We start from the raw sequence: 18,316 nt of genomic DNA on the forward strand, positions 1-18,316 counted from the left end.
CCCTGCCACAGCTGCCGAACATCTGTCTCATCCTCCAGTTTGGAGCAGAAGTCCCTTTTGGCCGTTTTGATGGCATATCCTGATTTCTGACTGCACCAGCATCTTTCTGAGACAACACTAACTGCTCTTTGATAAATGGGTCAGAGTTATTCAGTTTTCAATAAAACCATAATGGCAATTGCACAAATATTTCCAAGATAGAATAAGCCTCCATTAATTTCTTAATCAGATTTTGAAATGAAAGTTGTACTTTCCCCAAATGTCCTCCTATTCTATATTCATTCTGTTCTTCTTTAGAAACAGAAAATCCTTGTCATTGGTTTACAACATGAGTGGAGATGTAAATGGTGCTACATAAATGCAAGCTTCTTCTGTTTTCATTGAAAACTGCAGGAAAAGTATCTGAATCCACCATTTGTTCAGCAACTATTAGAATTTATTCAGAAGGAAGGTTGATAACTACACCTTCCAGTTGTTTCCTTACATGTAACATGTGTTATGGTCAGCACCTCATTCATTCATACATGGATACAAGCATATTCAGACCTCAGGCATTCATCACAAAGTTGTATTCAGTTAATGAAATAGGAAGAAGGAATTGCTCTTACAGAGCAGCTTTCACAGCCTCAGGCCTCAGGATATGCCAAAAATGGTTTGGAGCCAATTCATTATTTTTTGAAGTTAGTAACACTGCAGCTAATTTGCAAACAGCAAGCTTCTCCAATCAGCAATGTGACCATGAAAAGTTAATCTGTTTATAAGTAATGTTAATTGGACAAATGTTACATAGAACACTGAGGATAGCTTCCCTGCTCTTCTTTGAAACGGTTACAAAATATATTTTATGCCAATGCTGGAAACACTCAGCCCGTCAGCTAGCATGTGCGGAAAGAGGCCAATCCAATTCAATCTGAATCGCTTTGACAAACTGTGTTAAATATCTTTGCAATGGGGATAAATAAATGATTAAACAGGACACAATATGCAGCTGGATGAGCACCAGTGACCGGGGATCCTCAAGTACTGTCCACACCACATGTCGAGTGTGTACGTTCTTCCCGTGACCATGAGGGTTTATTCGAGGTGCTCCAGTTTCCATCCACCTCCCAAAGTTGTGCAGGTCTATTAGTTAATTGGCCTCTGCAAATTGTCCCAATATGTAGACAATGGACAATAGGTGCAGGAATAGGCCATTTGGCCCTTCGAGCCAGCACTGCCATTCAATGTGATCTTGGCTGATCATCCCCAACCAGTACCCCGTTCCTGCCTTCTCCCCATATCCCCTGACTACGCTATTTTTAAGAGCCCTTTCTAGCTCTCTCTTGAAAGCATCCAGAGAACCTGCCTCCACCGCCCTCTGAGGCAGAGAATTCCACAGACTCGCCACTCTCTGTGAGAAAAAGTGTTTCCTCGTCTCTGTTCTAATTGGCTTACTCCTTATTCTTAAACTGACACCCCTGGTTCTGGACTCTCCCAACATCGGGAACATGTTTCCTGCCTCTGGCGTCCAAGCCCTTAACAATCTTATATGTTTCAATGTAGGATGGATGAGAAAGTGGGTTATCATAGAACTACTGTGAAAGAGTGGTCGATAGTCCTAGTAGACTCAATGGGCTGAAAGGTCTGTTTCCATGCTGTGTCTCTAAATGAAACTTAGATTGAATAATTCTGGTTTGATACAATAAATTTGGGATTAGTGACACACAGTTTAAGCTTGAGAACCAATCCGCTGATAGTGCTCTTCCGACCCCGGAGCTCCATCATCCGGCAAGAGGGCCTGAACATCGGGCCACCGTAGCGGCGACTGCGGAGGCCTCAAAGGCCCCAACCACGAGTGAACAAAGACGAAGATGACTGAACTTTATTGCCTTCTCTCACAGTGGGAAACGTTGATTCCTCTGTGTGGGGATGTTTGTGTTAAATTCTATCGTGTGATGTGTTTTTATTTGTATGGCTGTATGGCAACTCGCGTCTCACTGTACCTATTGGTACATGTGACAAATAAATGTAAACTTGAACTTGAAGAATCAAATGTTTGTACTCAGCACTCCTATAAAAGCCATTCAAATACAATCAAATGTAACGTATTTAAGGTTAATTGGTCAATGTTGCATTTCCATTGTAGCAACAGAATTGAAACCTAAACTAATATGATGACACTTTAAAGCCCCTGTCCCATTTTCCCGAGTTAATCACAAATTCTCCCGAGTTTTCCCCTTGATTCAAACTCGGGGAATGTCCGTAGCGAGTCCGTAAGAGTCCGTAGATATTTCGTAGCGGCTCATAATGCCAGCCGTAGGTACTCGGGGCATCAGGTAAATCGGGACGTTTTTTCAGCATGTTGAAAAATGTCCACGTTAAAAAAAATAGCCCCGAGTACCTACTGCTGGCATCTCCGAGTTTGAATCAAGGGGAAAACTCGGGAGAATTCGTGAGTAACTCGGGAAAGTGGGACACGGGCTTAATTCTCTATCTGTTTTCAGACTAAAAGTTTACAAATACCAAAGTATAAATGTTGTTAAAGTGCATCTGTGGAGTATCTTCACACGTGAACAAGGTGATTAGTTAAAACTTTATGTTATGTGGGCCACTATTTCAATGAAATAACTTTAAGGAATACCAGCCCCTCGAATTGGAAGCTCAAGTCAAGTCAAGTCAAGTCAAGTCAAGTCAAGTCAAGTCAAGAGAGTTTATTATCATGTGTTCCAGATAGGACAATGAAATTCTTGCTTGCTGCAGCACAACAGAATATTGTCGGCATAAATACAGATCAGATAATTGTGTCCATATACATAGAATATATATATATACACATAAATAAACAGATAAAGTGCAATAGGCTGTTATAATTCATAGTTTGTTTGAAGTTGTGTTTAATAGTCTGATGGCTGTGGAGAAGAAGCTATTCCTGAACCTGGATGTTGCAGATTTCAGGCTCCTGTACCTTCTACCTGATGGCAGCGGAGAGATGAGTGAGTGGCCAGGATGTTGTGGGTCCTTAATGATGCTGCCAGACTTTTTAAGGCACCGACTGCGATAGATCCCCTCGGTGGTCGGGAGGTCAGAGCCGATGATGGACTGGGCAGTGTTTACAACTTTTCGCAGCCTTTTCCGCTCCTGGACGCTCAGGTTGCCGAACCAAGCCATGATGCAACCAATCAGCATGCTCTCTACTGTGCACCTGTAGAAGTTCGAGAGAGTCCTCCTTGACAAACACACTCTCCGTAATCTTTTCAGGAAGTAGAGGCGCTGATGTGCTTTCTTAATAATTGCATCAGTGTTCTGGGACCAGGAGAAATCTTCGGAAATATGCAGGCCCAGGAATTTGGAGCTCTTGACCCTTTCCACCATTGACCCGTTGATATAAACGGGACTGTGAGTCCCCATCCTACCCCTTCCAAAGTCCACAATCAGTTCCTTGGTTTTGCTGGTGTTGAGAGCCAGGTTATTGAGCTGGCTCCATTTGGACTATAGATTGAAAGACATTACATCGAGATTGTGTATTTCATGCTCAGGTTATCTAATATGTTTTTCTAATGCCAAGGACAAACTCCAATCTCTTCAAAAGTATTGAATGTATTGTTGCTTCCAAAAACCATATTAGCTGTTTCAGTGACCCTGCATTTGTGCTCTTCAATTAGATCTTTACCTTCACAATTAAAATATCCCTTTTCCAAGTGAAACATGTTATAGTTTGTGGCCATGAATGTGCTGAACCAATCCTCATCCTCCTACACTTACCTGCAGTTTTCTACATAGTTCACCAAATCATGCTATTCCACCTATTTATTTATTTGTATCCTTTTTAACCATGTTCACTAATTCTACATGATCCTACCACCAGTTACATCTACCCATCCTCACCCCTTACGGCTTTCCGCAGAGACGGCTCCCTTTGCAAATCTGTGGTTCACTCATTCCTTAAAGCCCAAACTGCCCCCTTCCCAGGTATTATCCCCTGAAACCACAGGAGATGTAAGACCAGTCTCTACACCACCCTGCTCACATCCATCGAGGGACCCCAGCAGCCCTTCTATGTGAGATGGAGGGTCATGTCTACCTCTCTACCTACTTTGACTGCACTCCTTGCCCCCGATGTGGCCTCCTTTATATTGGCACAACCAACCATAGATAAGGCGAACATTTCACTGAACACTTGTGCTTAGTCCACCAAGACTTTCTAGATTTCTCGGTTGCTAATCATTTTAACTCCCTTTCCCATTCCCATTTCGACCTTTGCGCAGGGCTTCCTCCATTGCTAGAGTGAGGACGTGTGAAAACCCAACAGTATGAACATGGGATTCTAAACTTTTAAGTAACATTCCTCCTTCACTTCTCTTTCCTGTGTCCCACATCCACTTCTCCCACTATCCTGGCCCTCTTTCCTCACATCCCCTTCCACCTATATTCCTCTCTCTGGCTCTTTATTTCACTCCGCTTCTCTCTTTATCTGATACCCTTTAGTCTCCTCTTCATCTTCATCCCCTCATCTGCTAATGATATCCCCCTCAACTTGCCCCGCCCTCACTTCTTTTCCAGCTTTCTCTCCACTACTAAAATCACTCAAAAAGGGTCCCAAATACCACCCATTTCTTCTCACCAGAGATGTGCCTGTCCCCCTGAGTTACTCCAGCATTTTGTGTCTACTCTCTATTCCTGATCATCTGGAAGCTCCAGTGAATTTCCCTTTCAAACACTTACCACCACAGTCCGCCAGTTCTCTCCATTTGACATCTCTTGTAAATGCATCCTTTCACAAGCAAACCTGACAATACCCAACTTCACCATATTATGATCTTCTTACAACTACTGACCTCTTTGCCACTTTTGAGTTTTCATATTTATGTATAACATTCATTGCTACAAGACCACACATTTCCTCAATTTAAATATGGGTAAGTCCAAAGCTGCTGCTTTCAGTCTATGTCACAAAGTACATTCCTGATTCCTGAAAGAATGATGGTGCCAAAACATGGTGACTCTTTGTTTGTTGGTCCCAGAGCAGAATCTATCACTAACCCCCTACTCTTTTAAATATCTTCTCAACCTGTAAATCTAGCATTCACCCAGAGAGTTGTGAATCTGTGGAATTCTGCCACAGAAATCAGTGGAGGCCAATTCACTGGATGTTTTCAAGAGAGAGTTAGATATAGCTCTTTGGGCTAACGGAATAGAGGGGTATGGTGAGGAAGCAGGAATGGGGTACTGATTTTGGATGATCAGCCATGATCATATTGAATGGCTGCACTGGATTGAAGGGCACCTGTACCTCAACTCGTGCACCTATTTTCTATCTTTCTATTCTGCATCTTTCCTTCACTCTATTCCTCATCCATGGATTTGGCTTGGTTGTATTTATACAAGGTCTTATCCGATTTGATTGAATAGCAAGCAAAACAAAACTTTTCACTGAACCATGGTATACATGACAATAATTAACCTAACCTTCCAGTCCTTGACTGAAGCTGACACTGACTTTTCCAAGAAGTGCAACAAGAGACTATTGATACCAGAATCTGGAGGAACTCAGTGTTGAGAAAGGAATGGTCCATATTTAAAATTAAAGCCTTGGAGCAGGAGTGGGTGAAGAGGAAAATTAAGGAGTGTAAAGAGGTGAAAGAGAAGGGTGAAACAATGCTGGTAGATGACAGATGGAACCAGGAGTGTTCAAGAGGAACTGCGGATGCTGTAGAATCAAAGGAGGACAAAATTGCTGGAGAAACTCAGCGGGTGTGGCAGCATCTATGGAGCGAAGGAAATAGGCAACGTTTCAGGCCGAAACTATTTCTGAAGAATGGTTTATGGCAATAGTGATTACATTAATTCCAAGAAGGGTCTGAAGAAGGGTTTCGGCCCGAAACGTTGCCTATTTCCGTCGCTCCATAGATGCTGCCGCACCCGCTGAGTTTCTCCAGCAATTTTGTCTACCGATGGAACCAGGAGAATGGGAGTGAAGGTGAGGGGTATTTAGAGCCATGTAGGGGAGACGGATGGGGGAATGTTGAGGCAGAGACTGGAAGGTGATAGGTAGAACCAGGAAAGGGAGGCAGATACAACCAGGTAGGGGAGGGGATAAGAAAGGTGAACCATGGGAGCAGAAATGTAGGTGGAATAGGTATGTAGATGATGAGCAGATGAAAATCAGGTAGTGAAGGTTAACACACCTTGGTAGCAAGGGTTGCGGGGGGGGGGGGGGGTGAGGCAAGGTTTGAAAAGGTGAACAAAGGGAGGAAGACCATGGGTGGACTGTTGGAGCGGGAAAGAAACGGGGGGGGGGGGGGGGGGGGTGGGTTACCTGAAACTGGAAATTCAATGTTCGTACCATTGAGTTGTAGGTTGCACAAGCAGAACATGAGATGTTCCTATAGTGTCTGTTTGGTCTCATTGTAACAGTAGAGAAGACCGATGACAGTGGGAAGGGGAGTTGAAGTGACATTCGACTGGAAACTCAAGATGGTCAAAGAACATGGGTGCCCACAAAACAGTATCCTGTTTATCTAAGTTGTCACATTGAAAACATCTCTCACATTGAGAGCACCTAATGGTAGTAGACCTGTTCGGAGACAGAGAGTGTAAATCTCTTCCTCACTTGAAAAGGTTGTCGGTGTATGGAACGAGTTACCAGCTGGTTGATTCAGATTATATAACAACATTTAAAAGACATTTGGTCAGGTAGATGGATAGGAAAGGTTTAGAGGGACATTGGTCAAACTTGGGAAAGTGAGACCAGTGTGGTTTGGGCATCTTGGTGGGTATGCATGCGCAAGTTGGGCCTAAGGGTCTGTTTCCATGCTGTATGACTTTCTGGCTCTCTGCTGTGTACAGTCTCATTCAAATCATTGATGTAAACCACAAATAGTTACGGGTCCACCACCAATGCCCCAGGCACACCATTAGCCAAACATCTCCAGTCTGAAAAAAACAGCCTTCCACCACCATCACCCTCTGCTTCCTTCCATGAAGCCAATTCTGCATCCAGTTAGCTAGTTCTTCTTGCATCCTACATGATGCCGGAGCAGCCTACCACGTGGAATCTTATCAAAGCCCCTGCATAAGTCCAAATAGCAACGTATACAGCCTTGCCCTTGTCAACCCTGGCGGCCTAGTGGCGCAGCGGTAGAGTTGCTGCCTTCCAGCTCTTGAGACCAGGGTTTGAATCTGACTACGAGTGCTGTCTGTATGGAGTTTGTACATTCTCCCCGTGACCGGGGTGGGTTTTCTCAGAGATCTTCGGTTTCCTCCCACACTGGTGTGTGTAGGACAGCGTTAGTGTGTGAGGAACGATGGTCGGTACGGACTCGGTAGGTCTAATGGCCTGTTTCCGCGCTGTATCTCCAAACTAAATCTTTATGCTTAACCCTCATTAATGTAAACACTATTGCCATAAACGGTTATATTATTTCGCTGGACCATTGAAGCAAGTTACCAGCTTGCATGGTGTACGTTACTTCACTGTATTCTTTTACAAGAATTGGAGCATCTTTTGAGTGGGGTAGGGATCACCTTTTTCTGAGGAAGTTGCCTTCAGAATAAATCTGACCTGTTCATTTCAAACATCTGTGCTTTCACTTTTCTCAGATGGCTTCCTGGGAATGAATAATGTATTAAGCAATTATAAGGGGCAGTTTAGATGGATCTGCAGTCCTTTGCTTGTCTTTCATGTTCCTATATTTATACATAATACTTTTAAAGCTCTATGGAGTCAAATCCAAGCAGCAAGCAGCAATACAATCACAACTCCACCACTGAGTCACGTTGGGATTTGACTTATGAATTTGGTAACTTTTACACAAGTGCGGGGAAAATAAGGAATTGCTGCACAAAAGAAAAACACATCTTATTGATAAACTAGTATCGTCATGTTAAATAATTCACCTAGCGGCCCTGTCAAAGATCCTTTATTAATTCAGAACACAAATTAATTATAGAAATGATAATGTAAGATATTTCGTGGAGTTGTTGGTAACATAAGAATATGAATAGAGATTGGTTAAGGACAGCAAACAACGGGAAATATTAAATGTCAATTTTCACATTTTGGACAAACTCATAGTAGCAAGTGCTACAGATATCATTACTTTGTTATCAACAAAATGTCAGAATATGATGAATGCAAATGTGCAGGTGATACGGAAATGGTTAGAAAAGTAAACTATGAAGAGTCCACATAATGAGACAGATGGTTAATGGATCGGACAAGAAGGTTGTAGATGGAATAGAATATTTGAAAACATGAGGTTACGCATTCTGGTGGGAAGTATAGAAGAACAAGATGCAACAGTGAGAAGCTAGTTGGTACATGGAAGGATTTCTTGTTCCAGACCATGAGATACAGAAAGGCAATGTGGAAGTAATTAGCAGAGCAAATAGTTTGCTGGCCTAAAGTACAAAACATAGCCACATCTATGCGGGGTTTTGATGATAATTTCATTGGGATACTGTGTACAGTTCCGATTTGAGTACCGGAAGAAGAAAACATTAGTCTTGAGGTCAATTAAATGCAGATTTACCAATGATGTAGGAAATTCTGGAAACATTAAATATATTGGGCAATTTAGTACTGTAATTAACCCAAGAGTGTACATACTGGGAAAGCACGAATGGAAAAGAGGCCAACATAGTGAAGGTAAATGCAGTTTCTTTCGCCCAGAGCAAAGGAATTAAGAATAAGAGGATGTAAGTTTAAGGTGAGGGGGGGAAAAGATTTAATAGGAACCCAAGGGTGTATGGAACGAGCTGCCAATGGAGATAATTGAGACAGGTACATTCAAGAGACATTTGAACAAGTACATGGATAGGATTGGTTTAGAGGGTTATGGGTCATGAGCGGACGGGTGAGACGAGTGTAGATGGGGCATATTGGCTGGTGTGTGCTAGTTGGGCTGAAGGGCATGTTTGCACTCAGTACGACTCTTGAAAGTCTTGCAAGGTGAGGCAATAGATAGGTTTAGGAGGTGTTTAGATCACAAGGTGCAGCCAGTTAGAGTAGAGATAAACATAGAATGTTGAGAGCCAGGCCAAGGACAATAAAAACTAATCGTGAGATAAGAAGGGTGCTCTGTCACCCATTTGTCAGACAATGGGTTTTTAATTAGTTAAGATGAAACAGAAAGTTGAAGGTGACAGAGAAAACAAAGATTAAGGACCACAAAGAAACTATGATAACATGTATTATTTAAAAAATGTAAAAATCTGCCTGGAACCATTGAAACACAATACAAGAGGCAGTGGGTGCTGTGAATCTTTGAAACATTTTGGATTCTCCCCAAGCTTATCCCAGTATATATTGTTAAAGGGCCTGGCCCTCGGCGATTTTTTCGGCGACTGCCCGCGTCATATCAGGGTCGCCAAAAGAGTTTGAACATTTCAAAATCCAGCTGCAACAAAAAAAATGTGTTGCACTTGAGGAAACACTGTGCGTCGATACATCATCACGCCGCGACTTTTTCAGTGACCTGATACATCAGTCAATGATGCCGGCATGTGGGACAGGCCCTTAAGGCCTTGAATAACCTGACTTGTTCGAGAAACCACAGCTCTACAACATGGTCTTTGTGTGCTGCCCGATTCGGGTCAAATACACAATTCTCTCCAACAACCGGATTGACTACTGGGTTGTGGAATGTAGACAAGGAACTGCAGAAGCTGGAGCACCTCAGCAGGTCATGTAGCATCTTAGGAGAACATGGATATGCGATGTTTCGTATTACTTTGGAGACCAAATTGGCAACTCAGGATGCAGTAGATGAGGTTAGACGAGGTGGACATGAACCTGTCTCAACTGGAAGGACTGCTGGGGTCCTAGGATGGAGGTGAGCGAAGAAGCACAAGGTACAAGTTTTACATCTCTGATTCCCAATGTCACTTCCAATGTATCGGTGAGACCAAGCGTAGACTCGCCAATCATTTTGCCGAACACTTACACTCAGTCCACCAAGCCCTACGTTCTCCCGGTTGTTATCCATTTTAATCTCCCTTCCCATTCCCATTCCCATGCCGACCTTTCTGTCTTGGGCCTCCTCCATTGCCAGATTGAGGCCACACCTAACCTGGTGTAATTTGACAGATTGAGAGAGATTAAGACTAGTTTAAGATCACTTTCACTGGAAAATTAGAAGAATAAGAGATTACCTCAAAAAGGTAGAAAAATCCTACACGGGATGAGGGCTAAAGTGCCCGTCTCACTTACGCTATTTTTCAGCATACTGCCGACGAGTCAATCTCGCGGCATTTGCTGAAAAACCGGAAAGTGAAACCGGAAGAGTGAAACACACACATCGCAAAGATGGGGGCCAGGGAAAGCGGGGGAGCGCTGTCTGAAATTCACATGGTTCAAAGCCAAGGTGATGCAGACACACCGCGATGAACAGGAAGGTTAAGTCAAGTCTAGTCAAGTCAAGTTTAATCGTCACATACACATACGAGATGTGCAGTGAAATGAAAAGTGGCAATGCTCGCGGACTTTGTGCAAAAAGACAAACAAACAAACTACAAACAGAATGGAACGGAATCACATGTTCTTTTTCATATTAAATATTGTAGGCGGAAGGAAAAAGGGAAAAAAACAGCAATTTAAAACAAAAGCAGTAGAGTGGTACAGTAAAAGGTTAGTCCCTGGTGAGATGGAGTTTACAGTCCTAATAGCCTCTGGGAAGAAGCTTCTTCTCAACCTCTCCGTTCTCACAGCATGGCAATGGAGGCGTTTGCCTGACCGTAGCAGCTGGAACAGTCCGTTGCAGGGGTGGAAGGGGTCTCCTATGATTTTATTGGCTCTGAAAAAAAAAAAGAAAAAAAAAAGAAAGAAAATTGGTCCATTAGAGAGTCAGAGTGGACAGCTATCTGCAGAGCCAAAAGAGATGGGGGAGATATTGAACAATTTATTTTCTTCGGTATTCACCAAGGAGAAGGATATTGAATTATGTGAGGTAAGGGAAACAAGTAGAGTAGCTATGGAAACTATGAGATTCAAAGAAGAGGAAGTAATGACACTTTTGAGAAATATAAAAGTGGATAAGTCTCCAGGTCCGGACAGGATATTCCCTAGGACATTGAGGGAAGTTAGTGTAGAAATAGCAGGGGCTATGACAGAAATATTTCAAATGTCTTTAGAAACGGAATAGTGCCGGTGGATTGGCATACTGCGCATGTTGTTCCATTGTTTTAAAAGGGGTCTAAGAGTAAACCTAGCAATTATAGACCTGTTAGTTTGACGTCAGTGGTGGGCAAATTAATGGAAAGGATACTTAGAGATAATATATATAAGCATCTGGATAAACAGGGTCTGATTAGGAACAGTCAACATGGATTTGTGCCTGGAAGGTCATGTTTGACTAATCTTCTTGAATTTTTTGAAGAGGTTACTCGGGAAATTGATGAGGGTAAAGCAGTGGATGTTGTATATATGGACTTCAGTAAGGCCTTTGACAAGGTTCCTCACGGAAGGTTGGTTAAGAAGGTTCAATTCTTGGGTATTAATGGTGGAGTAGCAAGATGGATTCAACAGTGGCTGAATGGGAGATGCCAGAGAGTAATGGTGGATGGTTGTTTTTCAGGTTGGAGGCCAGTGACTAGTGGGGTGCCACAGGGATCTGTGTTGGGTCCACTGTTGTTTGTCATGTGCATCAATGATCTGGATGATGGTGTGGTAAATTGGATTAGTAAGTATGCAGATGATACTAAGATAGGTGGGGTTGTGGATAATGAAGTAGATTTTCAAAGTCTACAGAGAGATTTATGCCAATTGGAAGAGTGGGCTTAAAGATGGCAGATGGAGTTTAATGCTGATAAGTGTGAGGTGCTACATCTTGGCAGGACAAATCAAAATAGGACGTACATGGTATATCAAGTATCAAGTATCAAGTATATCTTTATTGTCATTTTCCTGAGTACTCACATACCCAGAGGAAACGAAAAAACGTTGCTCAACCAGTGTCCATTCAGTGTGCAGTAAAAATAAATAGAAATAAAAATACATATATCATGAACAAATTAAACGCTCTACTCTCTACTAAACATCAACAGGCGTTCCGATCGGCAGCGGCACGACAGTGGCTCTGCTGCAGTGTGTCCAGGTTGGTGGTTGGTGCGCGATACTTTGGCAGGGGGCAAAGTCCATTTATCAGTCTTATAGCCTGCGGGAAGAAGCTGAGGAGCATCCTGCTGGTTTTGCAGCTAATGCTCCTGTACCTCTTCCCAGATGGCAGGATGGAGAATATGTGATGCGATGGGTGGTAGGGGGCTTTGATGATGGAGAAGGCTCTGCTGGCACATCTCTTCCTGTATATGTTCAGTAGGAAAGGGAGTGGAGCACCAATAATCCTGCTGGCGGTCTTCACAATCCTGTCTAGTTGGTGCCGTTCGTACGCCTTGCAGCTCCCGAACCAGGAAGTGATGCCGTAGGTTAATGTGCTCTCGATTGTCCCCCTATAAAAGGTTCGTAGGTGTGTAGTGGGGAGACCTGCTTTCCGTAGTCTTCGGATAGGGTGTAGTCGCTGCTGGGCTCTCTTGACCAGTGCTGTGGTGTTGGTCGTGGACGTCAGGTCATCCGACAGGTGGAGTCCTAGGAACTTCACGCTGCTGACCCTTTCCACATCAGCTCCATCGGTGTGCAGAGGTGTCTGGTGTTGTTTTCCCGCCCTCCTGAAGTCAACCAAATGGTAGGGAATTGAAGAATGCAGGTGAACAGAGGGATCTGGGAATAACTGTGCACAGTTCCCTGAAAGTGGAATCTCATGTAGATAGGGTGGTAAAGAAAGCTTTTGGTGTGCTGGCCTTTATAAATCAGAGCATTGAGTATAGAAGTTGGGATGTAATGTTAAAATTGTACAAGGCATTGGTGAGGCCAATTCTGGAGTATGGTGTACAATTTTGGTCGCCTAATTATAGGAAGGATGTCAACAAAATAGAGAGAGTACAGAGGAGATTTACTAGAATGTTGCCTGGGTTTCAGCAACTAAGTTACAGAGAAAGGTTGAACAAGTTAGGGCTTTATTCTTTGGAGCACAGAAGGTTAAGGGGGACTTGATAGAGGTCTTTAAATTGATGAGAGGGATAGACAGAGTTGACGTGGATAAGCTTTTCCCACTGAGAGTAGGGAAGATTCAAACAAGGGGACATGACTTGAGAATTAAGGGACAGAAGTTTAGGGGTAACATGAGGTGGAACTTCTTTACTCAGAGAGTGGTGGCTGTGTGGAATGAGCTTCCAGTGAAGGTGGTGGAGGCAGGTTCGTTTTTATCATTTAAAAATAAATTGGATAGTTATATGGACGGGAAAGGAATGGAGGGTTATGGTCTGAGCGCAGGTAGATGGGACTAGGGGAGAATACGTGTTCGGCACGGACTAGGAGGGTCGAGATGGCCTGTTTCCGTGCTGTAATTGTTATATGGTTATATGGCTATATGGAGTTGCACCTCCTGATGTATAGTTCCTGCAGGGGGGCGAGTGAAGTTCCCAAAGTGCGTTCGGCCGAACGCACTACTCTCTGCAGAACCAGTCGGGGATGGGGCTCTGGTACGTATTGAACAAGGATTGCTCGACGTAACCGACAAAGTGGCAGGCATAGCTGGTGCCCATGCGTGTGCCCATAGCTACGACTTGTATTTGGAGGAAATGGGAGGAGTCAAACGTGAAGTTATTGAGGGTAAGGACCAGCTCAGCTAAGCGGAGGAGAGTGTCAGTCGCGGGTATAGGTTGCTTCTCTGGTCGAGGAAGAGCCCGAGGGCTACCATTCCTTGACGTCACTATCTCCATTGCAGATGATAGACTTCTGACCGACATACACTATAAACCCACTGACTCCCATGGCTATCTGGACTACACTTCTTCCCACCCTGCTTCCTGTAAGGACTCTATCCCCAACTCCCAATTCCTCCGTCTACGCCGCATCTGCTCCACGGATGAGGCGTTCCACACCAGGGCATCTGAAATGTCCTCATTCTTCAGGGAACGGGGGTTCCCCTCCTCCACCATAGATAATAATAATATAATAATATATCTTTTATTGTCATTGCACGTCAGTGCAACGAGATTTAGTGTGCAGCTCCACTGATGTACAAGAAAGGTAAATAAATACAATACATAAATAAACAAGCTGAATTGATTGACGTGACCATCTGAGGGAGACTGTCCAAAGGGGGTGGGTGGGGGGGCACTCATTAGGGCCGGTTCAGAGCCGCTATAGCTCTTGGGATGAAACTGTTCCTGAGTCTGGAGGTTCGGGCGTAGAAGGCCTTGTAACGTCTGCCGGAGGGAAGTAGTTGGAACAGACCGTGGCAGGGGTGTGATGAGTCCTAATGGATGCTGAGGGCCTACCTGAGGCACCGCGTGTGGTAGATGCCCTCCAAGGCTGGTAGCTCTGTCCCGATGATCCTCTGCGCTCTGTTGACGACGCGCTGAAGAGCTCTCCTCTCCGCCTCCGTGCAGCTGAGATACCACACAGAGATGCCATACGTTAGTATGCTCTCTGTGGTGCAGCGGTAGAACGTTGTCAGCAGCTGTTGGGGCAGACCAGTCTTTTTTAATGTCCTCAGGAAGAACAGTCGTTGCTGTGCCTTCTTGACCAGCGCGGCGGTGTTTGTGGACCATGTGAGGTCTTCTGAAATGTGAGTGCCCAGAAACTTAAAGCTGGACACTCTCTCCACACTTTCCCCATAAATGGAGATTGGGGCGTATTCTCCAGAATGGGACCTCCTGAAGTCAATAATCAGCTCCTTGGTCTTGGAGGTGTTTAGTGCCAAGTTGTTATTGGCGCACCAGTCCGCCAGGTTCTGCACCTCCGCTCTGTATTTTGTTTCATCACCGTTGGTGATCAGCCCAATCACTGTTGTGTCGTCTGCAAACTTCACGATGGTGTTGGTGTCGAATGCAGGGACACAGTCGTGAGTGAAGAGGGAGTAGAGCATGGGGCTTAGTACACAACCCTGTGGTGTGCCGGTGCTCAGGGTGATGGTGGAGGACAGGTGCGGGCCCAGTCTCACTGCCTGCGGTCGCTCCGTGAGAAAGTTCAGGATCCAAGCGCATATCGGTGAGCTGAGGCCTAGCTGGTGGAGTTTGGTGGTGAGCTTGGTGGGGATGACCGTATTGAATGCAGAGCTATAGTCAATGAAGAGCATCCTCACATATGTGCCCTGTCTGTCCAGGTGAGTCAGGACAGTGTGAAGGGCCAGAGAGATGGCATCCTCTGTCGATCTATTTGCCCTGTATGCAAATTGATGGGAGTCCAGTGAGGCAGGGATGCTGGATTTAATATGGGAGAGGACCAGCTCTCCAGATGAGGCTCGCACCAGGGTCTCTTCCATACCCCGCAACACTGCTCTCTCTCCCCATCCCCCCACTCGCAACAAGGGCAGAGTCCCCCTAGTCCTCACCTTCCACCCCACCAGCCGTCACATACAACAAGTAGTCCTCCGTCAGTTTCGCCACCTCCAACGTGACCCCACTACTCGCCACATCTTCCCATCTCCCCCCATATCTGCCTTCCGCAAAGACCGCTCCCTCCATAACTCCCTTGTCAATTCTTCCCTTCCCTCCCGTACCACCCCCTCCCTGGGCACTTTCCCTTGCAGCCGCAAGAGATGCAACACTTGTCCCTTTACCTCCCCCCTCGACTCCATTCAAGGACCCAAGCAGTCGTTCCAGGTGCGATAGAGGTTTACCTGCATCTCCTCCAACCTCATCTACTGCATCCGCTGCTCTAGATGTCAGCTGATTTACATCGGTGAGAGCAAGCGGAGGTTGGGCGATCGTTTCGCCGAACACCTCCGCTCGGTCCGCAATAACCAACCTAACTTCCCGGTGGCTCAGCACTTCAACTCCCCCTCCCATTCCCAATCCGACCTCTCTGTCCTGGGTCTCCTCTATGGCCAGAGCGAGCAACACCGGAAATTGGAGGAACAGCACCTCATATTCCGCTTGGGGAGTCTGCATCCTGGGGGCATGAACATCGAATTCTCCCAATTTTGTTAGTCCTTGCTGTCTCCTCCCCTTCCTTAGCCATCCTGCTGTCTCCTCCCATCCCCCAGCCTTTGGGCTCCTCCTCCTTTTTCCTTTCTTCTCCCCGCCCCCCCCACCCCCGATCAGTCTGAAGAAGGGTTTGGGCCCGAAACTTTGCCTATTTCCTTCACTCCATAGATGCTGCTGCACCCGCTGAGTTTCTCCAGCTTTTTTGTGTACCTATGAATATTCAAGGCTGCGATAGAGGCAATTTTGGAAATGGGGAGAATCAGAAGAAATATTCAGGAGGCAGGACACTGGGTTCAGCTCTGATTTCAATGAAGAGCAGAGATGACCCGAGTGACCATATGACTCATATTTCTACTTTATGTTCTTAAAATAAAGAAAACCCGATTGGCCAATCCAGCATGCAAATTCAGACATGATGCAACCTTTGTGCATCTCTAACACTGCACAAAAATAAGAGGCCAATAGGAAAAACCTTACGTAAATTAATCCAGGGACAATGTAGAAATCTCCAGGACAATCAATACTTGACAAGATAACTGAAGGGCTCAACAATCGCCTGGAAGATCGATCAGGGTTGCACAGAAGGGAAGAAGTAAAGTGGCACACTCGTGTGGAAATTTAACATTAGTGGACCCATTTTTCTGCTCTGCACTTGCAAATTATTTTTCAAGAGATTTACCAGCTGCTAAACCTTTAATGTACCTGAGCCACTTAGGCCACTTTTTAGGCGACTGCAGGAGACTATGCAGACGACACATGGTCGCCACATGTTCGCGGGTGGTTGCCGGGGAGTCTCCATCATGGTTGTGAGGCGTTCCCGCATTCTGGGAACTAGTCGCGGCCTCATTATGGTCGGCGTGAATTTTTCAACATGTTGAAAAATTAGCGACGACTAGAATGAAGCCGCCATGGAGAGTAGCAAAATAATTCTCAAGTAGTAGGTGGGTCGCCAGGAGGTCCTAATGGGTTGCCAGGAGGTCGAATGTTCTCGGAGGTTCTTGTAGGTTGTAGCCGGTGTTGACCGGTGAATTTCATTGGCTCATTGGGGGGAAAAAAGGTAAGCAGCAGTTTTCAGAACCAAGGATAACCGGCCAGTAATTTTTTTTGGTGTGTGTGTGTGTGTGTGTGTGTGTGTGTGTGTGTGTGTGTGTGTGTGTGTGTGGGTGTGTGTGTGTGTGGGTATGTGGGTGTGTGTGTGTGTGTGTGTGGGTGTGGGTGTGTGTGGGTGTGGGTGTGTGTGTTCCATGCTGCCAGTTTTTCAGGCGACTGCAGGCAATTTGATAGTCGGCGATAGTCCGCTGAAAGATCACCTAAGTGGGACAAGCCCATAAGTATACTGCATTGTGTCAATCTATTCCTGTTAGTAATATATCTGTAACAAGAAATCCAGATCACCCTGTAGTCCTTTCACATTCTTATACTGAGGTGCTTTTGTGCTTCCCTCCACAGAAACCTACCCATCTAGGCAGAATCGGCTCCTACCTCATTTTGTGAACATGATCCCCAGACACAGTTCCACTGGAGAAAGCAAGTTCAAGTGGTACTTGGTCATTCCACTGAGGATTTGAAGTAAATAAGATTTGGCACGAGAATAAATGAGGAATTATTAGTTATTCACACTAATGTCTTCTGTCAAATAGTATACATTAAAAAATATGTAACAAGCCAGATTGGATCTGAAGAAATGTTAAATTATTTATGTGGACTATGTTAGTGCACATGGCCCCTTATTAGGATCACTCAGCAATTCAGTTCTGGGAAACCAGCCAGATATTGGAAGCCAAAATAACATATCTTAAGAATGGAGTAAAAGGTTTGAGGTTTGCAAGCATTGTTAAAGAATATCTATTCACTTCACCTGCATAACGTTGCTGTTTTATCTTGTTCTGATGACTTAATCTAATGGATCTTTTAATTACAAGATAGAAACAGTTCATGAAAAAACACACTTCCGATCTCTCTTTTTGTCACAGACTTGTCATCTCTGCTCAGCAGTCTAGGCACCAATAATTGCCCATCCCACCCATAATGGAAATAAAGTCAGGACACAAATTTCAATAGGCGCCATTAATTGCAACAGAATGCATTAAATTTATTCAGCATAGAGATGGGAGAATAATGCCTGGCAGTTTCAGTGCAGCTATTGGTGGATAGAAGATGCCCCAAAGATCTGGTTATTGGCCTAGTGTATCTAGTGCAGTGAAAATATGCCCTCCAATCTTCCTCTCCCTAGGTTGGGGTTGTGTCTTGAAGTGATTTTGATGATGAGAATAACATCAGGACAAGGGATGGTATTTGCATCTGCTTAGACCAGCATATTATCATTACATAAACGCAACCGTGGCTAATGAGG

The sequence above is a fragment of the Amblyraja radiata genome, chromosome 4, assembly GCF_010909765.2.
Source record: "Amblyraja radiata isolate CabotCenter1 chromosome 4, sAmbRad1.1.pri, whole genome shotgun sequence".
Taxonomy (NCBI): domain Eukaryota; kingdom Metazoa; phylum Chordata; class Chondrichthyes; order Rajiformes; family Rajidae; genus Amblyraja; species Amblyraja radiata.